At 38.0% G+C, this 14,751-nt stretch overlaps 1 long non-coding RNA gene across 1 annotated transcript; it reads left to right on the top strand.

Annotated features, from left to right (window-relative positions):
• Positions 1-1,121: 1,121 nt before the first annotated feature.
• On the top strand, positions 1,122-10,793 carry LOC120099829 (uncharacterized). Its single transcript, XR_005499114.2, has 4 exons — positions 1,122-1,756; positions 2,258-2,429; positions 2,928-3,092; positions 10,012-10,793. It is a non-coding gene; the product is annotated as an uncharacterized LOC120099829 (long non-coding RNA).
• The last annotated feature ends 3,958 nt before the right edge of the window (positions 10,794-14,751 follow it).

Raw genomic sequence — 14,751 nt, 5'->3', positions numbered from 1 at the left:
ATAAATCCTAGACTCTGCTCATTATGCTTTTTAGTCTTGATATTTGACTTTATTATTGGTCCTGTAGGAACAAATACCCAGATTTCACAAACATTAAAATTTTGCTTGTGTCTAAATAAGCCACTTCTGAGACACTTCTCTGTCATGAAAGATATCATAATGATTTGTTGTATTATTTTGTCTTTTCTTTTTTCAGAGCTGAGGACCGAACACAGGGCCTTGTGCTTGCTACGTTAGCACTCTACCACTGAGCTAAATCCCCAACCCTGTATTAAAATAGTATCCTTGTATTTAAAATGATAAATCTTTGGTCCTTGAATCACTGGTGTTATTTTGTCTTCACTATGTTTTATTAATAATTGAGATCCAGAGATAACGTGAACCCAGAGTCAGAGTGTTGGTTCCTGTGGGAATCAAATATAATAAAATATTTAAATTATATTATTAAAATAATATAATTGATTTGTTTCCTATATAGTGAATAGTACTCTTAAAACATTTATCAGACTGTCGTTATACTATCACTTAACTAATTAATCATATTATGAATTCTAACCATTTTATAATGCATAAGCATCTGAATATGAGTTTGACAGTAAGAAGGAGAACAAAGAGCCCAAGCATGACTATTCTCAGGCTCTCCATTTGGAACTTCCTTCAACTGTTCCACTCAACACTTCATGTTATTCAACTGTTATCTCATGTTAAGCTCCCTAGAGAAAGAAAAACTACATTTTTTCTTCTTTTATCACAACCATTCATGAAGAAATAGATATAGAAATAGACATATATTACCATGTCAGGGTGTATGTAGTCAGTGGGACTAATGCCTATACCCAATTGTTAATCCATAATAACTCCACTGAAATTAAATATATTGTTCCTGTAATCGCTGGTATTTATTTTATCTTCACCAAGTTTTAATGATCATGAAGATTTTATGTGTGTGCGTGTATGTGTGTGTTTGTGTGTGTGTATGTATGTATGTATGTATGTATATGTGTATATATATTTGTGTATATATGTATATACATATATATGTATACATATATAAATATATAGACATGCATACATATATATATATGACGATAGGAAGAATAAATTATTACTAGTCTTTATTTTGAATCAGTAGTTTTAGATTTATGGAAAATTTCCTGTGCCTCCTGTCAGGTAAACATTTATCATTTATTCATGTAAGTATCATGACATATTTTTTACATGAAAGTCAAATTTTGGTGCTACATACCTATGGATTAGGTTTTGAGATTTGATTTTCCTGAAAACCTATAAATTAAGATATGATCCCAAATGGAGACATGACCATTTGAGTTCCTAGGAAACTTCCTAACCAATCGCCAAATAGAATTCTGAAGATAGAAACTAGTGATGGTTCCATGGTTAAATATTCCTCCATTGCTGGTAGGATTGCAAACTGGTACAACTACTCTGGAAAGCAATTTGGAGGTTCCTCAGAAAATTGGAAATAGATTTACCTAAAGACCCACCAATACCACTATTGGGAATATATCCAATAGATGCCCCACCATTCCACAGGCCCACATGTTCCAATATGTTCATAGCAGCCTTATTTGTGATAGCCAGAAGCTGGAAACAACCCAGATGTCTCACGGCAGAAGAATGGATGCAGAAAATGTGGTTCATTTACACAATGGAATACTACTCAGCTATAAAAAATGAGGATATCCTGAGTTTTGCAGGCAAATGGATGGAACTAGAAAATGTCATCCCGAGTGAGGTAACATAGACCCAAAAGGACATGCATGGTATGTTCTCAGTAGTAAGTGGAAATTAGCCAAAAACGTACCTAATAACCATGATAGAGTCAAAAATGTCAACAAATTAAAGGTCCAATCGAGGACACCTGAGTTTCACTTGGGAGGGAAAAGAAAGCAACCACAAGGGAGGAGGGAAGGAGGGAGAGGGGAGGGAAAAGGAATGGGAGTGGGAGGAGCAGAAAACATGATCTGGTATTGGGTGGGGGAAAAGGGCCTGCAGCAATAATAGAAACAAGTAGCCTTGGGACGTAGGGGTAGTGAGGACCCTCTAGAATGTACCAGAGACCTAGGAAGTAAGAGACTCTTAGAATTCAAAGTGTGGGACACTAGATGAAAGACCCTACAGTGGGGAAAGAAAAGTTATTGAATCCACCTTCAGCAGAAAGACAGGGCATAAAGTAAGGGATGGGGTTGTTAACCCACAACCAAAGCTCTAACCCATAATTCTTCCTGTTTGAAAGAACTGCAGGGATGGAAAAGAAGAAGAACCTGAGGAAAAGGAAGTCCAGCAACAAGCCCAAAGTGGGATCCAGCTCAAGGGGAGGCTCAAGGACCTGACACCTTAACTGAAGCAATGGAGCATTCACAAGAAGGGACCTATCAGGACTGCTTTCCAAAAGATCCAATAAGCTGGTGAACGAGATGCAGATATGTACACCCAACTAGCAGACAGAAGCTCCTGAGTGCCTCTGGTTGAATTAGGGAAAAGCTAGAGTAAGCTAAGGAGGGAACCTACCCTGTAGGAGGACCAGCAGTCTGAATTAACCTTGGCTTCTGAAATCTCTTAGACACTGGGTCATCAACCAACGAGCATACACCAGCTGAGATGAGGCCTCCAACACATATGCAGCAGAGGACTCCTAGGTCTGGGTTCAGTCAGAGAAGATGCACATAACCCTCTAGACCCTGAACGCCCCAGGAAGTTTAGAGGACTGGTGGGGATTTTAGAGTGAATGGAGATGGTGGCAGTAGACTGTGAAGGGGGGGGGGGCAGGGAGGAGGTATGGGATGTGGAATTCTCATGGGGTGGATCAGGAGGAGATTAAAATCTGAATTAAAAGCAAAAGAAAAATTATTTGTGGTTTTAAGGTCTGTTATTATAATGGACTGTATATTTTTTTTAAAATGCAGTAGCAGCCTCACCAGGAGCACCAGCAGTAGCACCAGCAGCACCAGCAGTAACACCAGCAGAAGCAGCAGGAACAGTGGCACAAGAGAAAAAGCAGGAGAAGCAAGAGAAGGAGAAGGCAAAATAATGAGTGACTGTGTCTACATTTATGGAAACAGTTTGATGAGGTAGTCATGTTAGTAAATACAGTACTCAAAGATGAAATTCTAATAAAATAAGTGAAAGATATCTGAAAGTCTTCAATGTTATGTAAATACCACATATAGCATATGTAGTAATTTTTTTTTTATTTTTTTTATTAACTTGAGTATTTCTTATATACATTTCGAGTGTTATTCCCTTTCCCGGTTTCCGGGCAAACATCCCCCTCCCCCCTCCCCTTCCTTATGGGTGTTCCCCTCCCAACCCTCCTCCCATTGCCGCCCTCCCTCCATAGACTAGTTCACTGGGGGTTCAGTCTTAGCAGGACCCAGGGCTTCCCCTTCCACTGGTGCTCTTACTAGGATATTCATTGCTACCTATGGGGTCAGAGTCCAGGGTCAGTCCATGTATAGTCTTTAGGTAGTGGCTTAGTCCCTGGAAGCTCTGGTTGCTTGGCATTGTTGTACTTTTGGGGTCTCGAGCCCCTTCAAGCTCTTCCAGTTCTTTCTCTGATTCCTTCAATAGGGGACCTATTCTCAGTTCAGTGGTTTGCTGCTGGCATTCGCCTCTATATTTGCTGTATTCTGGCTGTGTCTCTCAGGAGCGATCTACATCCGGCTCCTGTCGGTCTGCACTTCTTTGCTTCATCCATCTTGTCTAATTGGGTGGCTGTATATGTATGGGCCACATGTGGGGCAGGCTCTGAATGGGTGTTCCTTCAGTCTCTGTTTTAATCCTTGCCTCTCTATTCCCTGCCAAGGGTATTCTTGTTCCCCTTTTAAAGAAGGAGTGAAGCATTCACATTTTGATCATCCATCTTGAGTTTCATTTGTTCTAGGCATCTAGGGTAATTCAAGCATTTGGGCTAATAGCCACTTATCAATGAGTGCATACCATGTATGTCTTTCTGTGATTGGGTTAGCTCACTCAGGATGATATTTTCCAGTTCCAACCATTTGCCTACGAATTTCATAAACTCGTTGTTTTTGATAGCTGAGTAATATTCCATTGTGTAGATGTACCACATTTTCTGTATCCATTCCTCTGTTGAAGGGCATCTGGGTTCTTTCCAGCTTCTGGCTATTATAAATAAGGCTGCGATGAACATAGTGGAGCACGTGCCTCTTTTATATGTTGAGGCATCTTTTGGGTATATGCCCAAGAGAGGTATAGCTGGATCCTCAGGCAGTTCATTGTCCAATTTTCTGAGGAACCTCCAGACTGATTTCCAGAATGGTTGTACCAGTCTGCAATCCCACCAACAATGGAGGAGTGTTCCTCTTTCTCCACATCCTCGCCAGCATCTGCTGTCACCTGAGTTTTTGATCTTAGCCAATCGCACTGGTGTGAGGTGAAATCTCAGGGTTGTTTTGATTTGCATTTCCCTTATGACTAAAGATGTTGAACATTTCTTTAGGTGTTTCTCAGCCATTCGGCATTCCTCAGCTGTGAATTCTTTGTTTAGCTCTGAACCCCATTTTTAATAGGGTTACTTGTTTCCCTGCGGTCTAACTTCTTGAGTTCTTTGTATATTTTGGATATAAGGCCTCTATCTGTTGTAGGATTGGTAAAGATCTTTTCCCAATCTGTTGGTTGCCGTTTTGTCCTAACCACAGTGTCCTTTGCCTTACAGAAGCTTTGCAGTTTTATGAGATCCCATTTGTCGATTCTTGATCTTAGAGCATGAGCCATTGGTGTTTTGTTCAGGAATTTTTTTCCAGTGCCCATGTGTTCCAGATGCTTCCCTAGTTTTTCTTCTATTAGTTTGAGTGTGTCTGGTTTGATGTGGAGGTCCTTGATCCACTTGGACTTAAGCTTTGTACAGGGTGATAAGGATGGATCGATCTGCATTCTTCTACATGTTGCCCCCCAGTTGAACCAGCACCATTTGCTGAAAATGCTATCTTTTTTCCATTGGATGGTTTTGGCTCCTTTGTCAAAAATCAAGTGACCATAGGTGTGTGGGTTCATTTCTGGGTCTTCAATTCTATTCCATTGGTCTATCTGTCTGTCTCTGTACCAATACCATGCAGTTTTTATCACTATTGCTCTGTAATACTGCTTGAGTTCAGGGATAGTGATTCCCCCTGAAGTTCTTTTATTGTTGAGGATAGCTTTAGCTATCCTGGGTTTTTTGTTATTCCAGATGAATTTGCAAATTGTTCTGTCTAACTCCTTGAAGAATTGGATTGGTATTTTGATGGGGATTGCATTGAATCTGTAGATTGCTTTTGGTAAAATGGCCATTTTTACTATATTAATCCTGCCAATCCATGAGCATGGGAGATCTTTCCATCTTCTGAGGTCTTCTTCAATTTCTTTCCTCGGTGTCTTGAAGTTCTTATTGTACAGATCTTTTACTTGCTTGGTTAAAGTCACACCGAGGTACTTTATATTATTTGGGTCTATTATGAAGGGTGTCGTTTCCCTAATTTCTTTCTCGGCTTGTTTCTCTTTTGTATAGAGGAAGGCAACTGATTTATTTGAGTTAATTTTATACCCAGCCACTTTGCTGAAGTTGTTTATCAGCTTTAGTAGTTCTCTGGTGGAACTTTTGGGATCACTTAAATATACTATCATGTCATCTGCAAATAGTGATATTTTGACCTCTTCTTTTCCGATCTGTATCCCTTTGATCTCCTTTTGTTGTCTGATTGCTCTGGCTAGAACTTCAAGAACTATATTGAATAAGTAGGGAGAGAGTGGGCAGCCTTGTCTAGTACCTGATTTTAGCGGGATTGCTTCAAGTTTCTCTCCATTTAGTTTAATGTTAGCAACTGGTTTGCTGTATATGGCTTTTACTATGTTTAGGTATGGGCCTTGAATTCCTATTCTTTCCAGGACTTTTATCATGAAGGGGTGTTGAATTTTGTCAAATGCTTTCTCAGCATCTAATGAAATGATCATGTGGTTCTGTTCTTTCAGTTTGTTTATATGATGGATCACGTTGATGGTTTTCCGTATATTAAACCATCCCTGCATGCCTGGGATGAAGCCTACTTGATCATGGTGGATGATTGTTTTGATGTGCTCTTGAATTCGGTTTGCCAGAATTTTATTGAGTATTTTTGCGTCGATATTCATAAGGGAAATTGGTCTGAAGTTCTCTTTCTTTGTTGTGTCTTTGTGTGGTTTAGGTATAAGAGTAATTGTGGCTTCGTAGAAGGAATTCAGTAGGGCTCCATCTGTTTCAATTTTGTGGAATAGTTTGGATAATATTGGTATGAGGTCTTCTATGAAGGTTTGATAGAATTCTGCACTAAACCCGTCTGGACCTGGGCTCTTTTTGGTTGGGAGACCTTTAATGACTGCTTCTATTTCCTTAGGAGTTATGGGGTTGTTTAACTGGTTTATCTGTTCCTGATTTAACCTGGATACCTGGTATCTGTCTAGGAAATTGTCCATTTCCTGAAGATTTTCAAATTTTGTTGAATATAGGTTTTTATAGTAAGATCTGATGATTTTTTGAATTTCCTCCGAATCTGTAGTTATGTCTCCCTTTTCATTTCTGATTTTGTTAATTTGGACACACTCTCTGTGTCCTCTCGTTAGTCTGGCTAAGGGTTTATCTATCTTGTTGATTTTCTCAAAGAACCAACTTTTGGTTCTGTTGATTCTTTCTATGGTCCTTTTTGTTTCTACTTGGTTGATTTCAGCTCTGAGTTTGATTATTTCCTGCCTTCTACTCCTCCTGGGTGTATTTGCTTCTTTTTGTTCTAGAGCTTTTAGGTGTGCTGTCAAGCTGCTGACATATGCTCTTTCCTGTTTCTTTCTGCAGGCCCTCAGCGCTATGAGTTTTCCTCTTAGCACAGCTTTCATTGTGTCCCATAAGTTTGAGTATGTTGTATCTTCATTTTCATTAAATTCTAAAAAGTTTTTAATTTCTTTCTTTATTTCTTCCTTGACCAGGTTATCATTGAGTAGAGCATTGTTCAATTTCCACGTATATGTGGGCATTCTTCCCTTATTGTTATTGAAGACCAGTTTTAGGCCGTGGTGGTCCGATAGCACGCATGGGATTATTTCTATCTTTCTGTACCTGTTGAGGCCCGTTTTTTGACCAATTATATGGTCAATTTTGGAGAAAGTACCATGAGGAGCTGAGAAGAAGGTATATCCTTTTGCTTTAGGATAGAATCTTCTATAAATATCCGTTAAGTCCATTTGGCTCATGACTTCTCTTTGTCTGTCGACATCACTGTTTAATTTCTGTTTCCATGATCTGTCCATTGATGAGAGTGGGGTGTTGAAATCTCCCACTATTATTGTGTGAGGTGCAATGTGTGTTTTGAGCTTTAGTAAGGTTTCTTTTACGTATGTAGTTGCCCATGTATTTGGGGCATAGATATTTAGGATTGAGAGTTCATCTTGGTTGATTTTTCCTTTGATGAATATGAAGTGTCCTTCCTTATCTTTTTTGATGACTTTTAGTTGGAAATTGATTTTATTTGATATTAGAATGGCTACTCCAGCTTGCTTCTTCTGACCATTTGCTTGGAAAGTTGTTTTCCAGCCTTTCACTCTGAGGTAGTGTCTGTCTTTGTCTCTGAGGTGTGTTTCCTGTAGGCAGCAGAATGCAGGGTCCTCGTTGCGTATCCAGTTTGTTAATCTATGTCTTTTTATTGGGGAGTTGAGGCCATTGATATTGAGAGATATTAAGGAATAGTGATTATTGCTTCCCGTTATATTCATATTTGGATGTGAGGTTATGTTTGTGTGCTTTCATTCTCTTTGTTTTGTTGCCAAGACGATTAGTTTCTTGCTTCTTCTAGGGTATAGCTTGCCTCCTTATGTTGGGCTTTACCATTTATTATCCTTTGTAGTGCTGGATTTGTAGAAAGATATTGTGTAAATTTGGTTTTGTCATGGAATATCTTGGTTTCTCCATCAATGTTAATTGAGAGTTTTGCTGGATACAGTAACCTGGGCTGGCATTTGTGTTCTCTTAGGGTCTGTATAACATCAGTCCAGGATCTTCTGGCCTTCATAGTTTCTGGCGAGAAGTCTGGTGTGATTCTGATAGGTCTCCCTTTATATGTTACTTGACCCTTTTCCCTTACTGCTTTTAATATTCTTTCTTTATTTTGTGCATTTGGTGTTTTGACAATTATGTGACGGGAGGTGTTTCTTTTCTGGTCCAATCTGTTTGGAGTTCTGTAGGCTTCTTGTATGTCTATGGGTATCTCTTTTTTTAGGTTAGGGAAGTTTTCTTCTATGATTTTGTTGAAGATATTTACTGGTCCTTTGAGCTGGGAGTCTTCACTCTCTGCTATACCTATTATCCTTAGGTTTGATCTTCTCATTGAGTCCTGGATTTCCTGTATGTTTTGGACCAGTAGCTTTTTCCGCTTTACATTATCTTTGACAGTTGAGTCAATGATTTCTATGGAATCTTCTGCTCCTGAGATTCTTTCTTCCATCTCTTGTATTCTGTTGGTGAAGCTTGTATCTACAGCTCCTTGTCTCTTCTTTTGGTTTTCTATATCCAGGGTTGTTTCCATGTGTTCTTTCTTGATTGCTTCTATTTCCATTTTTAATTCCTTCAACTGTTTGATTGTGTTTTCCTGGAATTCTTTCAGGGATTTTTGCGATTCCTCTCTGTAGGCTTTTACTTGTTTATTAATGTTTTCCTGTGCTTCCCTAAGTGTGTTCATGTCTTTCTTGAAGTCCTCCAGCATCATGATCAAATATGATTTTGAAACTAGATCTTGCTTTTCTGGTGTGTTTGGATATTCCATGTTTGTTTTGGTGGGAGAATTGGGCTCCGATGATGGCATGTAGTCTTGGTTTCTGTTGCTTGGGTTCCTGCGCTTGCCTCTCGCCATCAGATTATCTCTAGTGTTACTTTGTTCTGCTGTTTCTGACAGTGGCTAGACTGTCCTATAAGCCTGTGTGTCAGGAGTGCTGTAGACCTGTTTTCCTCTCTTTCAGTCAGTTATGGGGACAGAGTGTTCTGCTTTCGGGCGTGTAGTTTTTCCTCTCTACAGGTCTTCAGCTGTTCCTGTGGGCCTGTGTCTTGAGTTCACCAGGCAGCTTTCTTGCAGCAGAAAATTTGGTCTTACCTGTGGTCCCGAGGCTCAGGTTCGCTCGTGGGGTGCTGCCCAGGGGCTCTCTGCAGCGGCAGCAACCAGGAAGACCTGTGCCGCCCCTTCCGGGAGCTTCAGTGCACCAGGGTCCCAGATGGTCTTTGGCTTTTTCCTCTGGCGTCCGAGATGTGTGTGCAGGGAGCAGTCTCTTCTGGTTTCCCAGGCTTGTCTGCCTCTCTGAAGGTTTAGCTCTCCCTCCCACGGGATTTGGGTGCAGAGAACTGTTTATCCGGTCTGTTTCCTTCAGGGTCCGGTGGTGTCTCTGGCAGGTGTCCTGCTGCTCCTGGGCCCTCCCCCACGGGAGCCCAGAGGCCTTATACAGTTTCCTCTTGGGCCAGGGATGTGGGCAGGGGTGAGCAGTGTTGGTGGTCTCTTCTGCTCTGCAGCCTCAGGAGTGCCCACCTGACCAGGCGGTTGGGTCTCTCTCTCACCAGGTCTGGGAGCAGAGAGCTGCTGCGGGCCGGGATCCTCGGGTGTGGGACTTCTGGTAAACACAGAACGTGCCTGGTCCTAGAGAAATTCTGCTTCCGTGTGTTCCAAGCTCACCAGGCAGCTTTCTTGCAGCAGAAAATTTGGTCTTACCTGTGGTCCCGAGGCTCAGGTTCGCTTGTGGGGTGCTGCCCAGGGGCTCTGCAGCGGCAGCAACCAGGAAGACCATATGTAGTAAATTTTATTGCAATTTCTACCTTCATTGGTCTATTATTCATTTGAAAATTATTTCATTTTTTTTCTACTTGACAATATGGCTCTTAGAGTCATGAAGTCTATGTTACGATTGTTAGGATTTGTGCTTTCATAAGACTTACCATGATGATGCGATTTTAATTTCTTTTATTTTTTTATTTGTATCCTTGTACAGCTTCTTTGGAGAAATATCTACTCAATGAGTTAATCATATAGGTAAGAAATGTTTTTTCTTTACATTTACAGTAAGTTTACATTTCATATAACTAGGATGGCACATTGTTCTCATTTGTAGGCTTTTAAAACCTGTTATTTTATTGCTTCAGATGCTTACACTTAGTAAGAGCAAGCTCATAATTTTATGTTATTCAAAAAAATTTTAGTTTTCTTTGAGTATAATTTTTATAGTAGTTATTCTAGTGATTATAATTATTCCCTAGATGTATAATGCCTGAGAGAGAATGAACAAATCTGAAGCAGCATAGAAAAAATGTTGAGATACAGAGTTTATTTACCACATCATCTATGGGATATATGAAAGCTAACTGCTCCTGTGGTCAGGATTTCCTCCTAGTGCCCTAACTCTCCTAAGAAACATTGTCAAACAAACTGAGGGTTTTTTGTCTCATACTAATGTTTTTAGTTTATAGTTCACATTTCAAAGTTATTTAAGTGTGCAAATTGGAATATATTTCAATCATTGGTTCTGTTGATACATGTATTACCAATTATTTTTTTACTTAAGGCTATAAAGACTTGCTTATAAGGTATTTTGCTATTTGAAAAGTTATTCTAATCTTAGGTTCATCTTTATCAAAATCATTTAAAATTAAATGTTTTACTCTATGAGTGGTAAAACAATTTAGAATTGTTATTTACTTCAATGAACAATTTTATTAAAAAATTATAAATAATGTGTATGCACACACACACACACACAAACACACACACACCCACACACACAAACACACACATATATATATATTATTTGGAGTAATGTGTCTGCAAACGTCTACTCATGCACTTATGACATATGTACTTACATTTACAAGAGGTTTACATTTATATAATCAAGATGATATTTTCTTCATATATACACATGATTGTTTTCATATATATATATATATGTATATATATATATATATATTCCCCTAAAATTTTCTCATTTTTATAAGAATTGTTGTTGTTGTTTTTGTTTTTTTAGTAACTTATTTTACTTCAGTTTGGATATGGGCGGATAATTGGGGGAAAGTCTTAGTCCATAGCATGCATGCATTGAGCAAGAATGCTAATATCAAAATATATAAAGATCTCAAGAAGCTAACTACCTCAAACCAAACAACCCAGACAAAATCATGTGATATAGAACTAAACAGAAATCGCAACAGAGCAATTTTGAGTTGGTAAGAAGCACCTAAAATTGTTCAAAGTCCTTCAAGATCAGGGAAATGCAAATCAAAAGACTTTGAGATTTCACCTTACAGGGATCAGATGACTAGGATCAAAACCTCAGGCGACAGCACATGATGCTAAGGATGTGGAGAAAGAAGAACATTCCTCCATTGCTGTCAGGGTTGCAAACTGATACAAGAACTCTGTAAATCAATCTGGAGGTTCCTTAGAAAATTGAAAATGTATCTGTCTGAAGACCCCTCCATAGCATTCTTAGGAATGTACCCAAAGATGCCCCCCTGAGCCACAGGGATATGTTCCAATATGTTCATAGTGGCCTTGTTTGTGATAGCCAGAAGTTGGAAAAAACACAGATGTCCCACAACTGAAGAATTGGGACAGAAAATGTAGTTTATTTTCACAATTGAATACTACTCAATTATTAAGACATCCTGAGTTTTGCAGGCAAATGGATGGAACTAGAAAATTTCATCTTGATTGAGATTACTGAGATTCAAAAGGACATGCATGGTATGTACTAACTAATAAGTGGATATTAGCCAAATAAGTTCAGCATATCCATGATACAGTCCACCGAACTCAAAAAGGTTAATAAGTAGAAAGGCCAAAGTAAGGACTCCTCAATCCAACTTGGAAGGGAGACGAAAACAATCACAGGAGGGGGAAGGAGTGAGGGACCTGAGTGGGAAAGGGGAAAGGGAGTGGGAAAGGTGAACCTGATCAGGTATGGGGTGGAAGAAGGACTGAAACTCTGAGGGACAGCTGAAAAATGAAAGCAGGCAACCTCATAAGATAGGAGGTAGGGAGATAATCCAGAATGTTATAGAGGAGGTGAGAGTCTCAGAACAAAAAGGGAAGAACCTTAGAGGAAATGCAGTACAGTGGAAAGAGGGCATTTGGAGGGGAGAGCCCATGTTCAGCAGAAAGACAGGGCATCAAGTGAGGAAGGGAGTTGTCATCACACAGTCAAAAACACTGACCCATAATTGTTTCTGTCTGAAAGAACATCATGGACAAAATGGAGAAAAGATTGGGGAAAAGGAGGTCCAGGGACAGGACAAATTTGAATGCAGCTCAAGGGGAAACTCTAAGGCCTGACACTATTAGTGAGGCTAAGGAGTGCTCACAAAAAAGGGACCTATCATGAATGCCCTCTGAAAGACCCAACATTCAGCTGAGTCAGATGCAGATATTTACATCTTATCAGTGAACAGAGGTTGGTGACCCCTGTGGTTAAATTAGGGAAAACTGGAATAATCTGAGAAGCAGGCAACTCTGTAGGAGGACCAGAAGTCTCAATTAACGGGGACCTCTAAGATCTCCCGGATATTGAACCACCAAACAGGCAGCATACATCAGATGATATGAGGCCCACAACACATATACAGCGGAAACGGCCAGATCTGAGATCAGACAGAAAAAAATTGCACCTAACCCCTAGGTACTGAAGGCTCCAGTAACTAGGATGGGAGTGTGTGGACATCATTGTGGAGTTGAAGTAGGGGAGGAGGAATGAAATGGAAAACAGTCAGGGAAAGGAATGGGATAAAAATCTGGAGTGTAAAAAAATTAAATGAAATTTAAAAATGAAAATTTTTTGTAATTTTAGATTCATTTTTATGGGAAAAATTTTGAATTACTTATTTTACTGGACAAGTGGAAAACGAATTTACATTTTTTACTAAGATGAATGCAGTACTATAATATACAAATATATATATATATATATATATATATATATATATATATATTAATCTTCTTTGGAGCAATGTGCACTCAAAGATTTATCATGTTGGTATGACAATTTTTCTTACTTTTAATATAGGTTTACATTGAATAAAACTAGAGTGGGAGTTTCTTCATATATACACTTATAAAAATAACATATATAGCCAATATATTGTTCAGAATGGTATAAGAGCTGCTGTTGTTGCCTTTTTAATAATTTATTTTATTTTAACTTATATATGTGCTCAAAACTGAGGTGTTAGTTTAGTCTAAATATATGTGCATTTGAGCAAAAGGCCTTGAGTTTGGTTCCTTTTGATCTTCATAGATATAAACAAACAAAAAATCAACAGGACATAGTTTATTTGTAATCCCCGCATGGACTAGCTAGTTTATTAATTATACTGATATAAGTTTGTATTGAATTGAGTTCAATGATAGACTCTATCAAAACATATGGGGGAAATTGAATCTGAAAAACATGTAATCGTGACCTCTTCCCATTACATATCAGTATTCACAGCTCATATCCATGCATACATGAAAACGTACATGCACATATACTTCTACTCATATGATATGTAATTAGAATTCTTTTTTAGAAAAGAAGAATTATTTTGCCTAGGATGCAGCAGCACTTCATATGTAGTTTGAGCTACCTTCAAAAACACAGAGAAACACATGATTTATACGCACTCTCTACCAGGATTTAAAAAACACAGATCAATAGCCTTGGTTTAATTTCAGGTATATAAAGAGTAAATTTTATTCTGATGAAATATATATTTAAGCATGTGAAAATAGAGAATATAATGTTTTATATCATATTTCAAATATTTCAAATAAAAAAGGTGTACATCAAGCTCTCAATTCAATGTGATTTCATCATGTTTTTTCAATGTTGACTATCACTCATATTATGAATTTGAATAGTTTGACCATAGGACCAAGTATAAATTACCTGTGCTTGGGAGGAATATATATTTCTAACCACTAAATAGCATTTTGAATTCTGGACTTAGTCACAATAATAAAGTTCTTGTAATTAATAAGAATATTTAAACTGTATGAAGATAATTTTATTAATTTTAAAAATGTGTTTGTGATCAACTTTAAATTATTGGAATTTTTCCATTAACAATTTCATATACATAGTGAAATTTCATAATGAAAGCCAAGAATAGTTGGCTAAAGGACCACCTACTTTACAGACTCATGTAAAGTGTTAAGTCAACTTAGTTCTGTCAGTACAGAAAATTTGTTTTATAACTTAGAATTATAAACCAATCTCTGTTATGTGCATAAAGTTAGCACATGAAATTAGAGTATTTGCTACGTTAATAGCAGAGAGATTTAAATGGGTTATCTGTACAAGAGCCATGGAATCAATTCATTACATACTCTTTAAAAATTCATATAAAACAATACAACTGCGGGTATAGACAGAGAAACCAGAAAAAAGAATTTGAAAAAAAATTATGCTCTTAGCATAAGGCAATTTTGCATAGAAATAAAGGAAAATAAATAAGAAAGATTTGAATGTGAAAGGTTTGTTAATAAATTAGATATGCTTACCTATATGTTATGTCAATAGGTAAGGTTTTATTTGCAATTTTATTGTATTTATCCATAAGCTATATGGAAACACTTCATTCACTAGTTTATTTTTATTTGGATTATGGAATTCCCTTGTTCTTTCAGGTATCATATGCTGTATTTCTTGGAAGAACTGCACAATATTCGTTATTTTTTATTTTAATTTTTTATTCACATT

Source organism: Rattus norvegicus, chromosome 1 (assembly GCF_036323735.1).
Source record: "Rattus norvegicus strain BN/NHsdMcwi chromosome 1, GRCr8, whole genome shotgun sequence".
Classification (NCBI taxonomy): domain Eukaryota; kingdom Metazoa; phylum Chordata; class Mammalia; order Rodentia; family Muridae; genus Rattus; species Rattus norvegicus.
Note: the sequence above shows the minus strand (reverse complement) of the source record. Positions and strands in the feature narration are given on the sequence as shown.